The sequence below is a fragment of the Lonchura striata genome, chromosome 8 (assembly GCF_050655825.1).
Source record: "Lonchura striata isolate lonStrDom1 chromosome 8, ASM5065582v1, whole genome shotgun sequence".
Lineage (NCBI taxonomy): Eukaryota > Metazoa > Chordata > Aves > Passeriformes > Estrildidae > Lonchura > Lonchura striata.
In genome coordinates this window covers 20,012,071-20,031,946 of record NC_140710.1, presented here as the reverse complement: position 1 = coordinate 20,031,946, position 19,876 = coordinate 20,012,071, and the positions used below count along the sequence as shown (strand labels likewise).

The 19,876-nt window shown below is 37.3% G+C and overlaps 1 protein-coding gene across 1 annotated transcript in view; it reads right to left on the bottom strand.

Annotated features, from left to right (window-relative positions):
- Window positions 1-11,390: 11,390 nt before the first annotated feature.
- Window positions 11,391-19,876, bottom strand: part of LOC144246742 (pancreatic alpha-amylase-like) — a 26,038-nt gene continuing 17,552 nt past the window's right edge. Inside the window, exons 12-13 of the transcript XR_014956888.1 lie at window positions 19,677-19,789; window positions 11,391-15,197 (exon numbers count right to left, since the gene is read on the bottom strand). The gene's annotated coding sequence lies outside the window, so the exon portion shown is untranslated. The remainder of the gene's footprint in view (window positions 15,198-19,676; window positions 19,790-19,876) is intronic.

Here is a 19,876-nt window from a genome sequence, read left to right as displayed (position 1 = left end):
GTGACAGAAACAAAAAGGCTGACCATATGCTTTGCTTATAGTCCTATACCATTCCTCAGGAAGAAAAAAACAGAACTTCAACCAGCATTGAGAATCATTAGAACTGAAAATACAGTTCATTACTTACCATGTTTACCTTGAATAAAAACAGAATTCCATTTTTATCCTCAACTGCATTATTAGAAATATCTAAACATGTGATTAACAAGTTTTTCTAGGCCCAAGGATACCTGGCTGAGTTGAGGTGCTGAAGCATTTTATGGTGAGGTATTACCTGTGTCAGCATATGAGCTCTATCCATAGTTCATTCAAATAATGTAAAAAAATAGATAACTGCCTCTGATTTTATTATTCTCGAGGGAAAAGTCAACTCAGGATGATACCTAACTGCTGCTGAAAGAAAAAAAAATTCCATAGGCTTCACTGCTGTAGAATCAAGTCAATGCAATGCAACAATGAAACTGCAATAAGGATGGACTACACTGAGGTGTTTGATATATATGCATGTGAACACATTTATGAAAAGTATTTTATTGTAGAACTTCAGAAAGTCTTGCAAGCTAGTGAAATGCCTTAGCTTTTCCACATGTAATATTTCAGTTATAGCAATGCTAATGGAATATTGGCACATATAATCATTTCTCTGTGTTAAGATGGTAGAGGTATTCAGAACTTTCATGTAAACAGGTTCTTTAAGAACTATTTCTGTTCACTATGTTTTTACTTGGCAACAGGAGTGCAAACAACTCTTGTCTGGGCTAGGGGAATGACAATACTCAGTCACCCTTTAATTCACTTACTGCTGAGATGCCCAGCAAGCCCTGTGACCACCTTTTTCCAGCTGCTACAAACAACTGTCTATTTGGGAGGATAATTCCAGCTTCTTTCTGCTGACCTGGGCTGGATTCAAGTTACTGTCCTAAAAGGAAAAGCCTGGCAAGGGTCATGAAACTTTGAATGCATTTATTTTTAGGACACTCAAGCAGAGGGCAAGCAGAGATGAATAGACTTGGAATAGCAGAAGATCACCACTCTTCAAAGAAACAGTGACTATCTGACCTATAATTGAAGATAGTTCATGGTATCTTGTTTCTTTTGGATATTATAATACCTACATGTAGTCAGAGGGGCAAAAGAATTCTGATATCAGCACAATTCATATGATGATGAACCAGAGCTCTTGCAGTTAAGAGCTGAGGTACATTTTGTCTGTGCAACTCAATGAGAACCATTGAAGTACATGTGAGTGTTATTCTTCAGCTGTGTGATGTCTTTAATATTAACCATTGTCTTTATTTGCCATGTGAGTAGCTCCCTGAAAAGGATTACAATATTAGTAATCTTAAAGAGTTGAGAAATTTTTGATATAAACATGTTTTAATTACCTTGCCAAGCAGAATCCATAAGGAAATATCTGTTGTCTTGAAAATGGTTCAGATAAATTGAATAGAGTATTAGTATGTGTTTATCAAACAGTCCAGATCAGAATACTCTTGTTTTCAGAAATTGGATGCAATGTGGCTTAAAACAGCAAGAAAAAAAAAATTCCTTTCTGATTAAAGAATACCGTGAAGGGCAGGTCAGCCTCTGATGTCTGTGTTCATTTTAGAAGCACCCTGTGTGAATACAACAGTAATACAAACCTGAAGGATTTCAATCCTGTTTAGAATGAGACAAACCCACAGTCCTTAACAACCACATTGTTCAACCTGAGAGAGAGCAGGATTTTATTGACAGTTTCAGAAAGGCTAGAAGCTCTCTCTGGAAACAAGAACCAGTTAGTGTCATCACAGCAAACACCAGGAGATATCAGTGAGGGCTGTAGCTTCAGCCAAGCATCTCAGAACAAAATCAGACAAACTCTTTAGTGACAAAGATTCAGCATTAGTGCAAAAGCTTCTGGTTATAAAATAGTGAGGGGGGAAAAACACATGCTGTATAGGTGAAATCTCAGTAGACTGATTCAGTTTTTTCCATGAAGCATTAGCAAGGTTTTAAATAGCTGCAACCTGCATATTAAAAATGCCCATGTGTATAATACATGAACAAGGGCACCTTGGCTGAATACATTATGGAACAGAACTGTCCTCTTTACCCCCTTCACAACCACACTTTTGCTTACTTATGTGAATAGTCAAGAATAGTGATGAGCACTTATCAAAAGTTAAATTAGGCATTCAATCAATAGATTAAAACTCTATTAAAAAAAGAAAAAAAAAAAGCATTCCTCCACCAGTTCCTTTCTTTCCTCCACTTTCTAAAATCAGGCCATTTCTCTGCAGCTCTTTCTTTAAACACAAAGCCTGGAAAATGATCATGTTTTATCTACAGACTGACTGAGGCTTTTTTGTGATTCATTCACCTGCTGCTCCAGCAAAGACATAATCCCATCTTCATTTATATACCTAAGAGACAATTCAGATACAGGAAAGAATGTCTGCTACCAAAAGGAATCTGCTACATCTGCTGTGCTTGATGTATGTGAAGTGTGGTTAAACTAAACTCTCTCTGCAGCTGTTTGTCTTTACATGAGGCAATGTAATAATGCACTTGTAGGGCAGGAGTGACTCACCAAATATTTCAACAGGACATGTAGATTTTATGCTGTGCTAGATATAAAAAAAAAAAAAAAAAAAAAAAAAAAAAAAAAAATACTGATTTTGACTAGCTATATATTCCTGATCCATAAGCCTATTTCAAGAAACAGAGACACAGAATTTTTTGATTAAGGACTTTCTCCCCTTAAGTATTGTTTCCCTGTGTAACCACTCTGTTGCAGCTGTCAGTAGAAGGATTAGCAATTCTGCTTTTTAATGATGTACTCTCTCTAATGATGAAGAGAAAAAAAGAGTGCAAGTTTTCTGGTCGAGGTAGCTCTTGTCTGTGCTGCTGGCTTTTAGCTCTCAAGTGAGTGGGACAGTGTATAGCTCCAAGAGATGAAGCTTCTGAATTGCTGTTATCAGTGAGAGCTTGCTGAGAGAATGAAATGCATGCCTACACTTCTATTCCATAGTCCATGGAAATTAACACCACTTTGAGCCCTGCATGCAGGCCTTTACAGATACCTGGAATGTATTTTTTTCCATCTGACTCATGTCTCTGTGAGTCATTTATGGGTTTTTCATATGCACAGGTGTTTTTTAGGCTATTTATGATGCTTCTTCGAGTATATACAAGCCCTCCTTTTTAACAGGGGCTCAGCACACAAGAAAAGAAGATTCTTCTGGACAATAATTTACAATTATAGAAATTACAATGATGTTCAGAAGATGGAAATCCCTTCCTAATGTAACAAAGCATTTCCAAGAACAGACTCTTGTTTACTACATTTCATCATAAGTAAGGAAATCTGCCCCTTCTTGTGTGACCTGGATAAATTATATGATCTTGGCAACCCTCAGCATTCCTGTGGCCCCAGAGCTGGAGAAGAGTGCAGGATGAAGCAGGGGGAGGGCAGACCCCTCAGCCCTTTGCAGGTTGTGCCTCACTGGCTGCGGGGCTGGCAGAGGCATCAGCAAACCTGGGAGACAAAACCTTGGCACCCCGTACCTGGGAACAAACATCACACTGCAGGGGAATAACAAAAGATGCAAGAGCACTAAAATGGCAGAGCTACTGTCTTTGCTGAAGAAAAACTAAAACCAGCAGACAAAGGCATTGGCAAATAAAGGATTCAGGGTTTATTGCTACCTCCAGTGGAGATTTCACTGGTTTTGTGTTGTGCACCATCTTATTACACTAAGGGCATGAAATTAAACTTCCTTTCTTTACCAAGACTGTTTCCAAGTTGTTTCTCCATCAACACATACTCTTTGAAAATGGCTGCCAAATTTTGAAGATGATAATACAAAGTAATTATTTCTTGTTTAAAATAATCAGATAATAGCCAGGAAAAAAAAATTTTTTCTGTATGCCTTTTCAAACACCTATTGAGATAAAAGGGTGAAAAAATCTGCAACCTCCAAGACACAGCACTTCTGTGGGAAGGTTGGAATGGGCTTTTCAGGGCTTTCTCTTTATTTTGAAAATTTTCAGAGATATATATTTGAAAAGACCAAAGAAAGGGATGAGACACCCTAAAAGAAAAGTATGAAACAATATTTAAATGATGTGTGATTTCATTCTTGCCTTAGGGTATGCTGAATTCATCAAGAGAGTCCCCCAGGATATTTCACAGACTGCTTCCCTGACAGGTCATTACTGCACATCATGCTGGGATCCAGTACACAGCATGCTGCTGGCTGCTCTACCTGCCTTGGTCTCAGGGCAGTTCCTGTAAACATAGGTCAAGGACCCTGTCTTTGGCATCCCAGATGTCCAAGCAGACTCACAAGACGAGTGATTGATTTCCACTACAGGACAGAGCTGTCGGGAAAAGTTATCCTCAATTCAGAAGGTTTATAGACAGGCTCCTTGAAAAACTGAGGTGCATAGCACAGTCAGCTGTGTGGGGTTGGCTTCTTGAAAAACTCCTTTCTGACTTCATGTACAGCAGCAGTCTCTGAGTGACTGAAATAAATCCATTAAAAAGCAGGAGGGAGCACAACAGCAAGTCTAGAACAATTGGAGGACTGGATGAAAAATACCTATTAGAGATGCATTAAAATGAATGAAACTGAAAGGAAAAAATACTTTGTTAGTGGGCACAGTGCAGGCACATCTCAGACAGCAGAACTGCCCTGTGTTGCAATGGTGTATCGGATGAGAAAATCTGGCCTTGATATGAGAGTTTTATGTGGCTGTTTTGAAACCCAGGTTGGCTCGTCTGGTCTTGCAGGAGGTGTCACTGCACTAATGGCCCTGGAGAAGGAGGACATCCCCTCCCAAACAACCTTCCCCTGACAAGAAATTATCATCTGACCTTGGCCACATTCTGCCCAGTCAAGTAGCAAAGCAATAACAGAGTAAAAAACCTGAGTGCTTGCAGATAGAGTGGGCTGAGTTTGGTGATCCAAGACCTTTATCTAATTAGGCCTTCAGAAGTCTGCATTGCTTCTGCAAACCATTGCTGAGTAAAAGTTTTTCAGTAGTAGCTTATGTTTATAATGATTTTGGGAGCAAATCACCCAAATGTTCTGCTTCATAAATAGTGCAGCTGTGAAAGTATTAGGGAAAATGGGAAATACAATGTTATTCTGTCCAGCAAAATATTCAGCCTTCCAAAGGCCTGCAAAATTTCAGGGCCTTCAGGCATGCAGGTTATTTAGGGCTGTTTGCATTTAGATTCACAACCTGAAAAATTAGTTTTGTGGCAGTATTACTCCCCTCCCAAAACTGAAATACCAGTTTGTAATAATAACAGATACATGCTCAGGGCATGGTCATGCAATGAGAAAAAAAAAGCTTAAATATTCAATTTTTATGCTAGATTAAAAGAATTAAATTAAAATAATTCTTCAAATCCATTGTGTTCTTCCTGTAACTTTTTTGATTACTTGGACACAGAAATCACTTTTTGAAATATGGTAAGAGAAAATATTTAGCATTAGAGTGGGAGGTGTATCTGTAGCCTTATTGTTCTTTTTTAAATCTGAATTTACATTACTTATTCTAGTGGAATAGAAAAATGTGGGAGTCAATAAATAGTGTTTCACAGACTTGAGGAAGTGTAGTTGGGGATAGAAAATGGCTAGAGGCTGCTATGTAGTTTTCACTAATGTACAGTGTGAAATCTTCAGCTATGTACTTATCCTTTCTTTCTTCTTTCTTGGAAATAACTTCAGTCAGTTTATTGATTAGATTTTGCCCCAGATTTTTAAATTGTAAAAGTTGTTGTGACTCCTGGTTTCAGCAGATACCTGACAGCACTTGTAGGCTTGAATCACAGCTACACTGCATGTTGGGAAAAGTCTTTAGTTTATGAAGACGCTGCCAGATCATTGAATGGGAATATCAGAAACCAAGGCTATCTTATTGTAGTCCTTTGCAACACAAAAATGTTCATTGGTGTTTTATGCAAGGTTTAATTAGAGTTTCTTCTTTGAGCACTCGTGGTTTTAAGCCAAAAACACAATAATATTAGAAATAGGAGCAAGGGTGTGGAGGACATGTGCACATGACTAATCAATGCATACTCACTCTCTGCTTGATCTACATTACAGAATTTAATCCTGCTTCTTTGTGGATACAGACGGCTCCTTTGCACTGCTGCCAGCCTTGGCTTTTCCACAGGAAGACAGAAAACAGTGGGTGGCCACATGGAAGTACATAGGTGATGGATTGCACAAAGCTAACTTTCTTCACTTGCTCACATGGCTATAACATAATGAAAGTAAATAGATGAAGGACTAATAATTCTAGAATAGAGATAAATTTAATACTATATGCACAAAAAGCAGCCAGTAAATAAATGTAAATGTGCTGTCATGTCATAGCAGGAAATGAGGCTTCTCTGCCTCAGCTTCCCCATCTATAAGTGGAATTGGTCCACAAAGTTTATTGGCATCCAAAAATTTTTAAACTCATTCTTAAATTAAGCAACTTTTCTTACAGGAGACTACTCCTAATTAAAAATTGTTTCTAGTCAGGACAGTTTCCTTTATCCTCTTCTGCTTTTGTAATGTCCCATTATTTCTAATTTCTGTATTGCATTATTCTCTCAGCCCACTCTCTGAAGTTCCTGTCCCAGCACAGTTATAGTTACCATGCCACCCTTGGTCAATGTTCAGCTGCAGTACATGATTCTCATAGATGTTCCCATCAGTCAGATTGTTCTGTGCTTAAATATTAGCATTGCTTCTTGGGATTTTTCCCTAAGCTCAATGTCTCACCAGCTATCATTGCCCTTCTTTTATAGCTTGTCAGCCAATTTAAAATCCATGGACAGTGTTCATTTCTAACTCAACTGAGTTTAATTTTTCAAGTACAATTTCTGAAGTATTGCATCTGCTGTCTACCAATACTGGATACAAGATCCAAAATTGCTCAGGGTTACAAATTTGTGACCCCCCCCACCCCCCCACTGTAGTCACCCAGTGCTCCAACACATATGTCTGGGACCATAATTTCACTCCTTGTATTTATTGCTCATCTTTCACTGTCAGCTGCTTACTTTCCTTTAAAAAAACCCAAAACCTCACTTCTGTTATTTTTCTAGGGAATTTAATGTAGTTTAGCAGATGATCATTTCCACGATTACTCTTTATGCATCTTCTAAAGTTCAGTGCCATCCAACCATCTGGTGTTTTATTAGTTCTGCAAAAGCCCTAACCTACAAAGAAAAAAAAATACTCACAAGGCTAATTTAAGTATGTGAATCCTCATGATACAAAGAAGACTGCTCATATTTTTTTGACAGAGGCATATAGATAACTCTTGCAGAACCAGGCCATAAAGTACTCTGAAAAGATTTCTGTGGTTAATCATATAAAATAAGCATGAACACTGCAATGCACTTCACACAGAAGTGCTAATAGGCCTTTATTAAGGTTTTCCATGCATTTCTTTACTAGCTCTTTATCAATCACCTGGGCATCAGACTTGTGACAATATGAAGAGCATTGTAAGTATTCATCTGAAACATGCTGATGAATGTATGCTTTCAGGACATTTGGAATCCAATGCAGAGTATTCATCATTTCTTAATTAGCTACTTTGCTTTCTCTCTTCCTCTTCCTAGAGATCCACATACAAGTACATTCGGTTTAGAATCAGCATGATCTTTTTTTTTTTTTTTTGTCTTCTTCCTTCAATTTTCTCTCTTAAACTACTCATCCTCACTAATATATGTGTAAAACCCCATTTTATTTGTTTTGTATTCTGCAATGAGGATTCATTTCTTTCTATCTAGAGAGGTGTTACTGCAAAGGAGCAGGGTTTTTTTCATGGCTGTATCTGAGAAACACCTTTCAATTTGCATTGCTTAGTTAAAAAAAACATCTGCTCTGCACCGGTTTTTAGATGCCATTATTTAAGTGTGAACCTTTTTGTGAAAGGCAGCTTGTTACTGCTTTATATCATAAATATCCTTTAAACACCTACTCTTTGAACTTCTGACTCATCAGTCTGGCATCTGAAATTCTCTTCTGTTAATTACAAACTACTGATCTTGCTCATTACCACTGTAACAATAACACCTAGTTAGGCATAGAATGCTGCTTCTCCTGGCAAACTGCAATGTTTCATGTTTCAGTGTTTTCTGTCCCTTAGCTTATTAAATCAGTTTGCACATAACCAGCTTTTCAAATGCCTCTGCAAAATCCAGAATGTTCTTTTGTAGCTTTCTGAATTCAGACCAGCTGATGTGAAATACACAGGATGAATATCACTTGTTACCATTAACTTGTAGATCTTACCCCAGCTCAAAAATGTATTGTGCATTTTGCTAAGCAACAGAGGAGATTATGTATTTTATCTTTTTAAGTATGGATCAGTAAAACAAGGAGAAATCAAGTGTGTTTTCCCAGGACATGTAGTAACTCTGCAACTGAATTTCAAGAAAGATAGTAAATGGCTTAACTGCAACACTGCTCCTTCTGAAAAGGTAAGGCCTCCAAGGCACCTTAACTGCTAGAAAATATTAATCAGATAAGGTCAAGGCAAATTCACCTACCTACCTCCAACTGATTTGAGTCAGCAGGGACTATTTAGGGTTACTTTATCTGCTTTTATATAATTTATTTGTTATGTGCATTTTCATACAAGAACAGCCTAGGAGAAAGGACCATCCTGACGATAACATGACCAGGAGAAACAAATAGACTGGCCAAACTCTGGAGCTGGACTGTGCACAGGTGTAAATAACCAACAAATAGCTCTTCCCCTTAACCTAAACCACACAGTATCCCCAGTAGGATCTTTCAGATTAAAATATTTAAATTCCCACTATATAATTATGTAATCACAGTCCAGATGAGAAATTATTAATAATAAAGATAAGCAAAGGTTTGGTTGACATACCAGTACTAAATTGTCAACTAGAATGTTACATAGGTAGTAAGTACATTTGAAATAAACACTATAATGTGTTTCCTGACATTCACAGGTCAGGAAAAAAAATGTATTTTTCAACTTCTTGAAAGCAAGCAACTTCTTGAAAGTTTCTAGATTAAAAGCATTGTGAATTGATTTCAAGTTTAGCATAAGTCCTGATGGACCAGGATGTTCTCTGGGATAAGCAAACATGGCATCTTCAGAAAGAAGAAATTTCAGCAGAGCCAACTCAGTTCAGGATCATTTAATGCAAAATGTCCATGCAATTTCCTTTTATTTAAACCATTATTAAGAAATATCCTTCAGCTTATCACATGTGAAGCATAAGCTTCCTTTGGTATTAACTTTGACACTTGGGGGATTATATTAATATAGGTGATAGTACCTGTTAGTGAGCATTTGATTGCCCTCAATGCAGAAGGATTTACTCTTGTTATTGATTTGTTGGCTAATATATTGGTTGGAAATCCCCTGGTATTGCTGGTAGCTGCGTATTCTAAATTTTATTGGATTTGTGGGCTATTTTCCACTGTCTTTTAACTTATGATAACTTTTAAAAAGAAGAGCCCAAGAGTAAACTGAAAAACAATCTGTGTTTTTATTTTGCTGAAAAGGAAAGCTGTCTTGTTTTGCTTTGTTCCTGTTGTTGATTGCCTTTGTCTGGCTTTTGTCATGATTACTCTTGAGACAGGCAACAAACTGAGAATACATTGGTTCAGGAGCCAGCAAGAGAGGAGCCATTTCCTCTAATGGGCAAGGGGTCACTTGGGCAAATTCTGTTTCATGCAGAGGACAGAAATCAAACCCACATACCCTTCAGTTGCCATGGGTGGAAGGGCTTCTTTTATAGTATGACCTTCCTCCTAATCATTTCTCTCAATCGTTTGGGCAAGATTTGATGGAAGCCAAGGATAAGCCAGCCTGAGCCTTGAGGGCAATGTCATGGGCATGCAGCAGCCCCTGCCCGCTGGCACAGCCCATGGCAGGCAGGCCATGGCACCCAGACTGTGCAGGGCTCTGTCCCTCCCTGAGCTGGGACACAGGCAGGGAGAGCTCCTGCATCCCAGGGATGTGCAGGGCTCTGTCCCTCCCTGAGCTGGGACACAGCCAGGGAGAGCTCCTGGAAGCCTGAGGTGGTGACAGCAGTGTCTGGCTCACCCATTCCTGCACTTAGCCTTGCTCTGTGCTCCAGTAATCAATATATTCTCAGTTTTTATTATTTGGTCCCCAAGAGAGGTAAATTGATTTATCTTTATATTTTCTTTGCTGAGGTGTAATTCCTCTGTCCTTGCACACTAAAATTTCTGGTAGAATACCATAGAAGTGTCACAAATAATAAATGCAGAATTGGGCCTCCAGGACACAAAATGTCTCCTCTTTAGTTTTCTTCAGGATTGATTCATAAAACTTGATCAGAATTAACAACAAAAAGGGAGTTTAATTAAACCCATATTGGGAAATGTCTAACAAAATTATAAGTGTTTCATTGTGTTCTCTTAACATATCCTACAATATTCAGCCAATTAAGGTTGGCACTCAAGTTATTTTTAAGATGTAGCATGAATAAGATAACCTAAGATATTGTATGATTGCTCCTGCTGATGCATAATAGTTGAAAGTCATTTTTTCCAATAAAAATAACAGTGAACAGTGCTATTAATTCATTGTAATGATGCTACTGGGAGAAGTGTATGACTTCCACTGCTGAATAATCAACAAAAGTAAATTAGCTTTAAGCAACAAAATGTGCATGTATGTATATGAGTGAGTTTAAATGACCTTGAGAAGGAAGAATTGAGAAAAGCAGGTTAAATACAGTTTAACCAACATAAGAATTTTTTATTCATATATTTTGAAATATAATCCATGCAAATTCAATACTCCGCAAGGCAAAATTCCTTGTCAGTCTCCTCTTACATATTATAACTAAAATTCAGATGTGTACTTGTACCTGAAACATTCTCAAATTTTGGTTTTATCCCATGAATAAATATGGTCCCTGTTGCATTTCATTTTTGCTTCTAATAAAGAAATTCAGGAGCAAAACATTAAATTTAATAAATCTGAAGCTTCTTACCCTTTGACTCTCAGTCCTCACTGTCTCTTTCAAGTGGGCTGTATTTAAAAAGAAAGTATTTCTCCATTGTAGATATTTTTGATCAGCCTTTTCAAGCTGGTTTAAAATATTCAACTTCTTAACATAGGAAATTCATTTTTAGCTGTATTTATCTATTAATTTGATTCCTTCCTTCCTTCCTTCCTTCCTTCCTTCCTTTTGAAGACTACATGTCTTTTTCAGTTTGGAGTGCTTCACAGCTGGAAAATCAGAAATACTAGATTAAGTGTTGATTATTTAATTTAATAATATGCCCCAATGGCTCTTTCTTCCTTGTTTGTTTTAAGAGGGTTGTTTTCCTATGAAAACATAAATAGATATATATAGAGAGTCAAAAACTTAATGAAATATTGATTTTTATCTTGTCTCGAAAGGAACCAGTACTTCCACAGTTTCTCTGCTTCAAATGTTCTATGCATAAATATATATAAACAGAGCATTTTCGAACATAACCTCACAGTAGCCTGTTTTTGAACACAACTTCAGAGTGGCCACTGTGAAATTATAATATTGATTTGGTGTACAACTCTTATCAATTATTTTCAAGCAGAATTTAGTATAGCTTTTTAGCAGAAATAGGCACATGAAGGGACCTGTGAATTCCATAGTATTTCTACTGCCTAAAAGTGCAACTTGAATGATGATAGATGCATGAGACATAATTAGAAGCAAATTAGAGATGGATTAGTATGGTTATTCTATCCACAATTGATTTTAGAGATACTTAAATCAAACAATACTGATGTACTTCAGCCCATCAAAATTTCAGGCAAATATTCATGTGCCCTTGTGTTGCTTTAGAGTCAAGAACCAAGTCTCAGTAAACAGTTATAAGATTCAAACTTATTTCGATGATAAATCACCTGGAATAAATATTGCAATGTTCACATGTATCAGTTATATGGTATTATTGACTAAAATATGTGAATGATTTTTAGGAAGTATGATACATAGGATGAATATATTTGTCACTGTGCTGAATGACAATGGCTAGGTAGACAAAACATGCCTTTCATTGATTAGAATTGATTAGAATGTATCCCTTAAATTTTTCTTGTCTGGAATTATCTAAAACTACAAAACTGCAATTAATCCTGTTCCAGTGCCTGACCAACCTCTTAGGAAAGAAATACTTCCTAGAGCCCAGACTAAACTTTGCTAGACTCACATCTAATTCACAGGCTTAGTCAGCATCTCAAGACCTTTTCATCTGACCTGTTAAGGCTCTGCCAGGCAGAAAGACAAATTCTGGATTCTATGTCGGTGAGAGGCAGGAAGTACAATCATTATTCAGTGGGGTCAGTGTCTTCCAGAGTCTCTTGCTTCATGCAGTGAGTGTGTGCCTGTGTGCACAGAGGGACTGCTGGGGCTTTCCCATCTTTCTATATAAGTGATGTTTCTATTCAGATATTTGAAGCCTCATCACTGTTTGGAATTTTTTTTAAAGCACTCTCAAGATGAGAAGAAGTGGTAATGCACTTGGGCTTTGTTATTGCGGCACTTTGCTTTTTATGGCACCTTGTGAAATAAAATGCTTGATTAAATTTTATAAAGGCTCTAAGGTTCCTGAAATGTTGGGTGAAAAAAACATTCTTTATGAGATTTTATCCTAAGTCTGTTGGTGGTGGCAGTTGCATAGTAACAATGAGGAATTGCAGTATGTTTTGGCTGTGTCCCAGAAAGACCCCTGGCTGAAAAAGTGACTCAGAGACTTTTCATGGACTACTGGTGTGATTAAAATATGTGTCAAAGTGTAAATCAGACATCAGAGCCTTAAAGACTTACACATCTGAAAATAAAATATTGTTGTCCCTAAATTCAAGCTACCATGAGCTTTTAACAATGGTTTGCAGATTGCTGGATAATAGTTGCAAAACCACAGATTTGGTGGATAGGTTTTGACACCCAAACTGATACTGGATATCCTAGGTTTGCCTGAATTCATAGGAACTATAATGGAAGAACAATTCTAGATGGGAAAGCAAAATGTTCTTTATAAAATTGTCTCTTTAACCTATGAAATAGCAGAGAGCAAAAAACTCATTCACAGAATTATTTTTTTTTAATGTGAAAAGCTGCAGAATATTTAAAACAAGTGACCCTTCCATCCTTATCTAACACAGGGAGTTTTAACATAAACTAACTTTAGTGATTTGCACTTTGGCCTTGCCTATTAAAATAAAAGTATAATAAAGAGAAAACTAGAAGAAACTGTTATAAATAATGGACATTATAAAGCATTTCAATTGCATTTTTGTTGGGAAGGCCTTATTGGGGAATGAAAGGACACTTATGCAGCTATGCTTCCTAACTTGCTTCACCTGCTCCTTTTGAGTTCTAACAGAAAGTTTTGAGGATCTGAGCAGAAAAAGTCTTCCTAAGCATATAAACTGTAATAGTGATCTAACATATGCCTTCAACATCTGTGCTTTGCTGGCTTATAAAATTTATATAAGAGTTTGTTTTGATGATGTAAGCAGCATTTCCTCATGCTTTCTATGCATGAGAAAACAAACAAATGCAGGGATATTGCACTGCCATTCCATCAATGAAATATTTTAAGTATTCAGTTTTCTGTAGGAAACAGTGCTACAATAGCACTCCATATCCTCTCCACTACCTAGAAAACAATAGGCCAAGCCTTAGGAGAAAAAAAAATAAATTAAATAACCTTCTCTATAATCATATAGACTGCCTTTTTCCACACAAGTTTTCTTTTCTAAGATTGTCATCTAGCAAAAGCTAGAAAAAACTTCGAGAGCTCATCTCTCACAGGACAGGAACAAATCAGTACTGTGATTAATGTGAATTTCTACAACTAAAACTTTCTCCTAGAAGGATAGAACATGTTTCTTTTGAAGGAAGAAAAGTAAGAGAACTCTAATATTAAACCTCTTAGATGCTTTAAACATGCCAAGTATATTTAAAGCTATTCGTCTTAGAGTAAATATGAAGGGATGGAATTTTGATTCTATTAAAGTGGGTAATAAAACCATCCTAGCAGGTTCCTCTAGTTCCATAAAGTTTCCAGCTAAATCACTGAGATGGAGCTCAGAAGTGTGCATGCTCTTGACAATCTTTTTGCTAAATGTAAGCGTCTATTCTTCCGATTTAGAAATTCAGCTGAATACTTATAAACACAAAAGTAGCCCCTGGAGAGCTCTGTCTCTAGACTATGCATTTTGAAAATATGCATTAAACTTCTGAAGTTGGCATATCTTTTAGGGCTGTTCAGCGTAAGCAGTGGGTGTTCAAAGAGCCAGGAAATCTGCTCACTCATTTTGCTTTTACTCTTATGGTCAGTATGGCAATAACATGTTGAGAAGCCAAATATACAGCGTATATTTCCATCTATAAAATTAGAATATTTGCTTTCTGGATCACTTTTCATGCAAAAATGTTGAAATTATCGTATAACTGTCTTTGGGCTTTTTAATGGATATGACGGAAATATAACAATGTCTGGTATCATTAAGCATGCTGATGTTAAAGCCTCAGCAGAACACCTGGTTTACTATTTTTAAGTCTCTGGGTTTTGAAAATTCATCTCTCCTATGGCTGGTTTCCTAACTTTATGTGCCATCCAGAGGTTGCTGAAAAATTTATCATATCTTCCTGCTCATTATCAATTACTCTTCCTCTTTTTAGCAGTTCTATATTAGTCTGATTCTGTGGAGGGAAAAACCCAAAACTGTTACAAGATTTTAAATACTCTGGAATAGATGGAAATAAGCTGGGGAGATATTCCAAATATTTGAATGACAACAAATTTAAAGCAAATACATTTGACTTGTAGATAGTGTCTTTCTTTTGCTAGGAAAACTTTCAAAAATTCTGTCACTTTCCAAAAACAAAAAATAAATTCAATTACCAGGGGAAAGAATAGAAAGCCTTGCAGAGATTTTGCAGTCTCATAGAAAAGATGTAAAAAACATGTACAAAGAGATCTAGAGATGTAGATGAGATTCAGCCAGATTTTGCTAAAATGACTGGGGTAAATAAGACCACAGAAACATGGCCAGAAGCCATCCTTTAGCAGACAGTATTTCAGCTGTGCACCACTCACTGTGGGCAGTTCAGGTGCTTCTTGCTGATGGTTGTCTCCACGAACTTTCAGTGTCATAACAGTATTGGTCTATGTAGGAAGTCACTGCGGGGTAAAGATAAAGATATGATAGCATGGTGGGGTTTTCCTCTATGAATTTCCTTCAAACAGCACCTGCAGGCAAAGCACACAAGGTAACCAATTCCTCTTCCAGTTCCAGCTCACAAGGAGCAGCTGCTGCTTGCTAAATGCCTCCTTCCATACCTAGTCTGTGTCACCTTCTGTAACTCTAGATCTGTCTTGTGGCCAAAGCATTATTCTAATTTTCTGCCAGTGTCTTCTGTTGGCAAGTGCATTTTGCCACCTTTCAAACACAAAAATAAAACCTGTGTTCCTTGCCTCTGTGGCAGCATTATTACTCTTTAATAGCAAATAAAAATGGTAGTAAAATATTTTTTGCTGTAGTAAGGATTCTTTAACCTGAAAACATTGTGAAGGAATGATCTGGTAATATTTAAGATAGAATAAAGAAGTGTGAAGGCTAGAAACCTTGGTGCTTTGTGCTTTATTTAATTGAGCAATTCCTCACACCTAAAGAAGCTATCCCATAATCCCTTACATCCTTTTCTTACACTTTCTATAGATGCTGGTCATTTTCAAGGACAGAATATTGGACAGAAAATGTGGGGCTTGTGCTCTGGCACAGAAGACCAGTGCTCAAATTCAAGGTGATTTATAGCACAGCTGTTGTCCTTTGGTCCTGGAGCCTGTTCCTTGTGTCATCCTCTGATAAGGTGTGGCAAAGTGACAAGTTACCTAGATGTATTTAATTTGAAATGAAATATGATGCATTTTTTTGCTTCTGTTTATTAATTTTTTATTTTAATGGCATGTCATCTAAAAATATATACTTGAAAATACTTCTGAACCAGGGAGTATATTAGCCTACAGGTCACTTTATTATTTATTTATGTTTTCTCCCACACTGTCATGCTACAAAATATGCAGCAAAGAGATTCTGGGTTTTAGGAGAGGTAAGTGATGTCACAGTGCAGCATGAATAAAATAATTAGCAATATCAATTAGGATTCTTGTGTGTGTGTGTGTGTGTGTGTGTGCGTGTGTGTGTGTGTGTGTGTGTGTGTGTGTCTCATACTGCTTTGAAGATACATCTATGAATGCACAGTCTGGCCCACACTGTGTTTCCATGTTTGCACAGGAAAATCCTATACATTCAGCTAAATTCTTTCCTGTTCTGATCTTCCAGATCTCCACTGCTTCAGAGAACCCTTTGGCATCCTGACCTGTAGCAGGTTTGGCTTGTTATGGTAAATCACGTCAGGTTCTTTTTAAGGACCAGCACCCCACACACTTGGGAATGTACAAAAACTGTATGTTCTCAGCCTGCTGCACAGATATCCTTCCCCCCTACTTCACTCCATACAAGCTGAAAATTTGAGTTGGAAGGTGGGTAAGAGAGGTTTTTGTCTAATCACCTCTAAAGGCAGAGCCTCTCCCATGGGACACTCAAACATCTAAATGCTGGAGGTTTAGAAGAAAATTCAATTTTTAATACTTGTGTGGAGAAATATTAATTTTTCTTAGAAAAACTTGAATTATGACAGAAAGGTTACACTGAGATCAATGTGAAGTTTTTGCTTCCATAAGGATTAGATATTGATGGCTATTGATGATAATGATGCAGCAAAATCTAGGTTAAAAATCATGCCTCAGCTGTGTGTCCACAACGCTTGGATGTTCAGGCTAGCAATGAATGGAAAAGTTGGGATCACCTAGCACTAGATCATCATCTCCTTGAAAATAATTCTATCTGCAAGAGTGAGACTGTGCAGTTCAAGATATGAGACAGGTAAGACCTGCAAATAAAGCAGGGTGAGATACTTGCTGTTGCTTATTTTGAAACAAGTTTTGTGCAATGCAGTAAGTATCTCATTATCTAATAAAGTTTTGGTTCCAAATAGTTTGGTTTAAAACATATTCTTAAGAGTTGTTATTTTCTGGAAATTCTGTAAAACTTTTCCATGAGAATTGAACTCAGTTCCATATTCAGTAGAAAGGGGTATACTTAGGGCTAAGAACTGCACCCTTAAATTAACGTCAATAGCAGCTGTGTGTGAGCATCCAGAGGACAGACTTTTTTTTCTCAGGGTATGTTCTACTTTGATGTTCCTAGAGTCTATAACCTTTTAAAGTTAATGGGAGTTACATGCTACAGTATACATCAAGGAAAAAAGATACACCCTGCAGTTAAATATAATAACATTCCTCTTCATCGACCGCTACTGGGCACTGTGTTCACATTGCTGAAGAACATGCCTTGAAATAGGCTAGTGCTAGTGATTTATGTAGTTATTTACATCTGCCACTGCAAACAGAAATAGAAATGTTGGCCTGTCATGGCAATGGGCAGACTAACAAGTCCTTACTACACCATGACAAATCATTAGTGTGGCAAATCAGCAGCTCTGCAGCTGCAACTGCCAGCTCCCAGCAGTGCTGCCTGACAGAGACTAAAGCAGCAAGGGCTGACCTGCTGAGAGTGATTTCCCTCATGACTCTGGAGGCATGCACGTGTCCAGGCCTCCTCTGGCCACTAGTGGAGAGGCAAGACTAGATTTTCTGGGTTTGTATCATTATGTGTGTCCCTGGAATAGAATTTCTTTATAGTTCTCCACCATTCCTTTCAGCTCTGTGAAAGCTTGCATGTGTGTGTTTGTGCCCGTGTGCCCCTTTGCCTGGCTGTGACACCACCCAGCTCTCATTCCCGTGTTGGGAGCTCCCCACCTTCTTTGAGCTGCTGCTGCAGAAACACTGTGCTGCAACTATTTTGTTATAAGAGACAGCAGCAATAACTATTTAATAACACAATCAGGTATTGCTTCACAAAAGGGGATATGATGTTTACCCTTGAGTATACAGGATCATTTTATCTGCTTGCTCTGAATGGCACCTTTTGCATGCAGCACATCTTATATTGATGAAGCAATGCCATGGCATCTTCCTGCATCTGCTCTCTCTGTTGCCTGAAAGTGGCTATAATTATTAACATGATAGCTCATCAACAAGAATAGCTGCCAGACAGTATTTAATGGCCTCAAATTTCTCCAGAAACTGAGGACATGAAAGAGAAAGTGAGTGCACAATATGTTAATTGATTGCAATATGTTCATTCTTATCTCTACATGTTTTTTGTTTAAATCCAGTTACATTGTCCCACTAGAGTCTGAGCCACAATATGGAACAAGAACATGTTCTACAGTACTTGTTACAAGGAAAATTAAAGCAAACCCTGTGGCTATCACTAACTTGTGATTGTCTTCCTTGAAAATATCAATCTCACACTGTTGCAAACAAGTGGTGTGCGTACTCTGCTATGAATGTTCATAACACTATTGTTTAAGTTGAGTAAACTTGATATTTTAAACAGTATTGCCATCTTGTGGTACAAGTTTTACAATTTTGTTTCTTTTTCCACTTTTTTGATCTTTATTTTTGGCAAGAATTCCTGAAATGCTGCAGCACATGCAATAGAATAAGTATTGTCCCAGTTATAAAAGATTCACAGAAAGAAAAAAAAGCCTATTTCTGAATGTCATAATATATCTGAATATTCATCAGTCCTTTAACAACGCAATTTTATCTTCTTCCACTGAAAGGAAAGGAGTAGGGTCATTGTGAAGCACCTGATTATAAAGGTTGCCTTATTACTTATTGCCCACTTTTGAAATTAGTTTTTTCCAGGCACATATCCTTCAGCAAGTGTCCGGGCTCTTGACGTGTGCTGGTGTTACATGCTCCCACTGAAGGAAAGAGGCTGTGACCTCTGCTGCGGATTTACAGATAGGCAAGACATTTTTCTCTCTCTTAAGAAAAATGTCAAGCTGCTTATTTTCTGTTCAAATAGCAAATCTTATATCAGAATTTCTTATATTCTTGTTATCAATATTTTGGTGACCCTGAGAAAGTATTACCCAACACACACCCTGAGCCAGGGCTTTCCATATGTGAAGCAAGGCCCTGTAAATGAGCAATGGTTTCCCTGTCTTTGCTCTTTCACATTCATCTTGGAATTGTCCTACCTGCTATGAAATCAGTATTTTTCTATATTCTGGATTTAAGTTTCTGTAGAAGTCTGCCAGTTACTAAACAGTTACTAACTTTGAAAATCTCACCAATGTGAAACACCGTATAGTGTACATGAAACTCATGAACTCCATTTTTTTCTTTCAGGACACTCAGCTTATGAAGAAGAATTTTCTGGTTTGGAGGTAAAGCCCAAGGACACCACATTATTAGGGAGGGAATTTATTGGCAAAGAACTTTTTTTGATAAACCAATGATTCCTGACAAACTTTTTCTATTCAAGCTTATCAAAGCTTTACATGTTGATTAAGTATTCTGTTTTAACTTTCCTGATCACTAATCAAGGTAGATAGGTTGTGGAAGTAATATTTTCAGCCTGGAAAGTCCCAAAGTGAGTAGCCAGCTAATGAAAATATCCTAAACACAAAAAAGAGGATCTGTATTTATGTATGAGTTTCAGGAGTGAGTTATAATACTTACTGACATCCAGGTGTTTCCTTGCTGGAAGAGATGTGCTACATTGTTCCTGGTATTACTCCAAAGATTAATAGCATATTCTAAAAACTATATCTGCCTGGTAATAAACTTTCCCTCTGTAAGAAAGCAGAAAGAAAACATAAGAAAATAAATAAGGATTTTAACAATCTTTATGTCTTCTGATGGATAAAAGCAAAATAAAT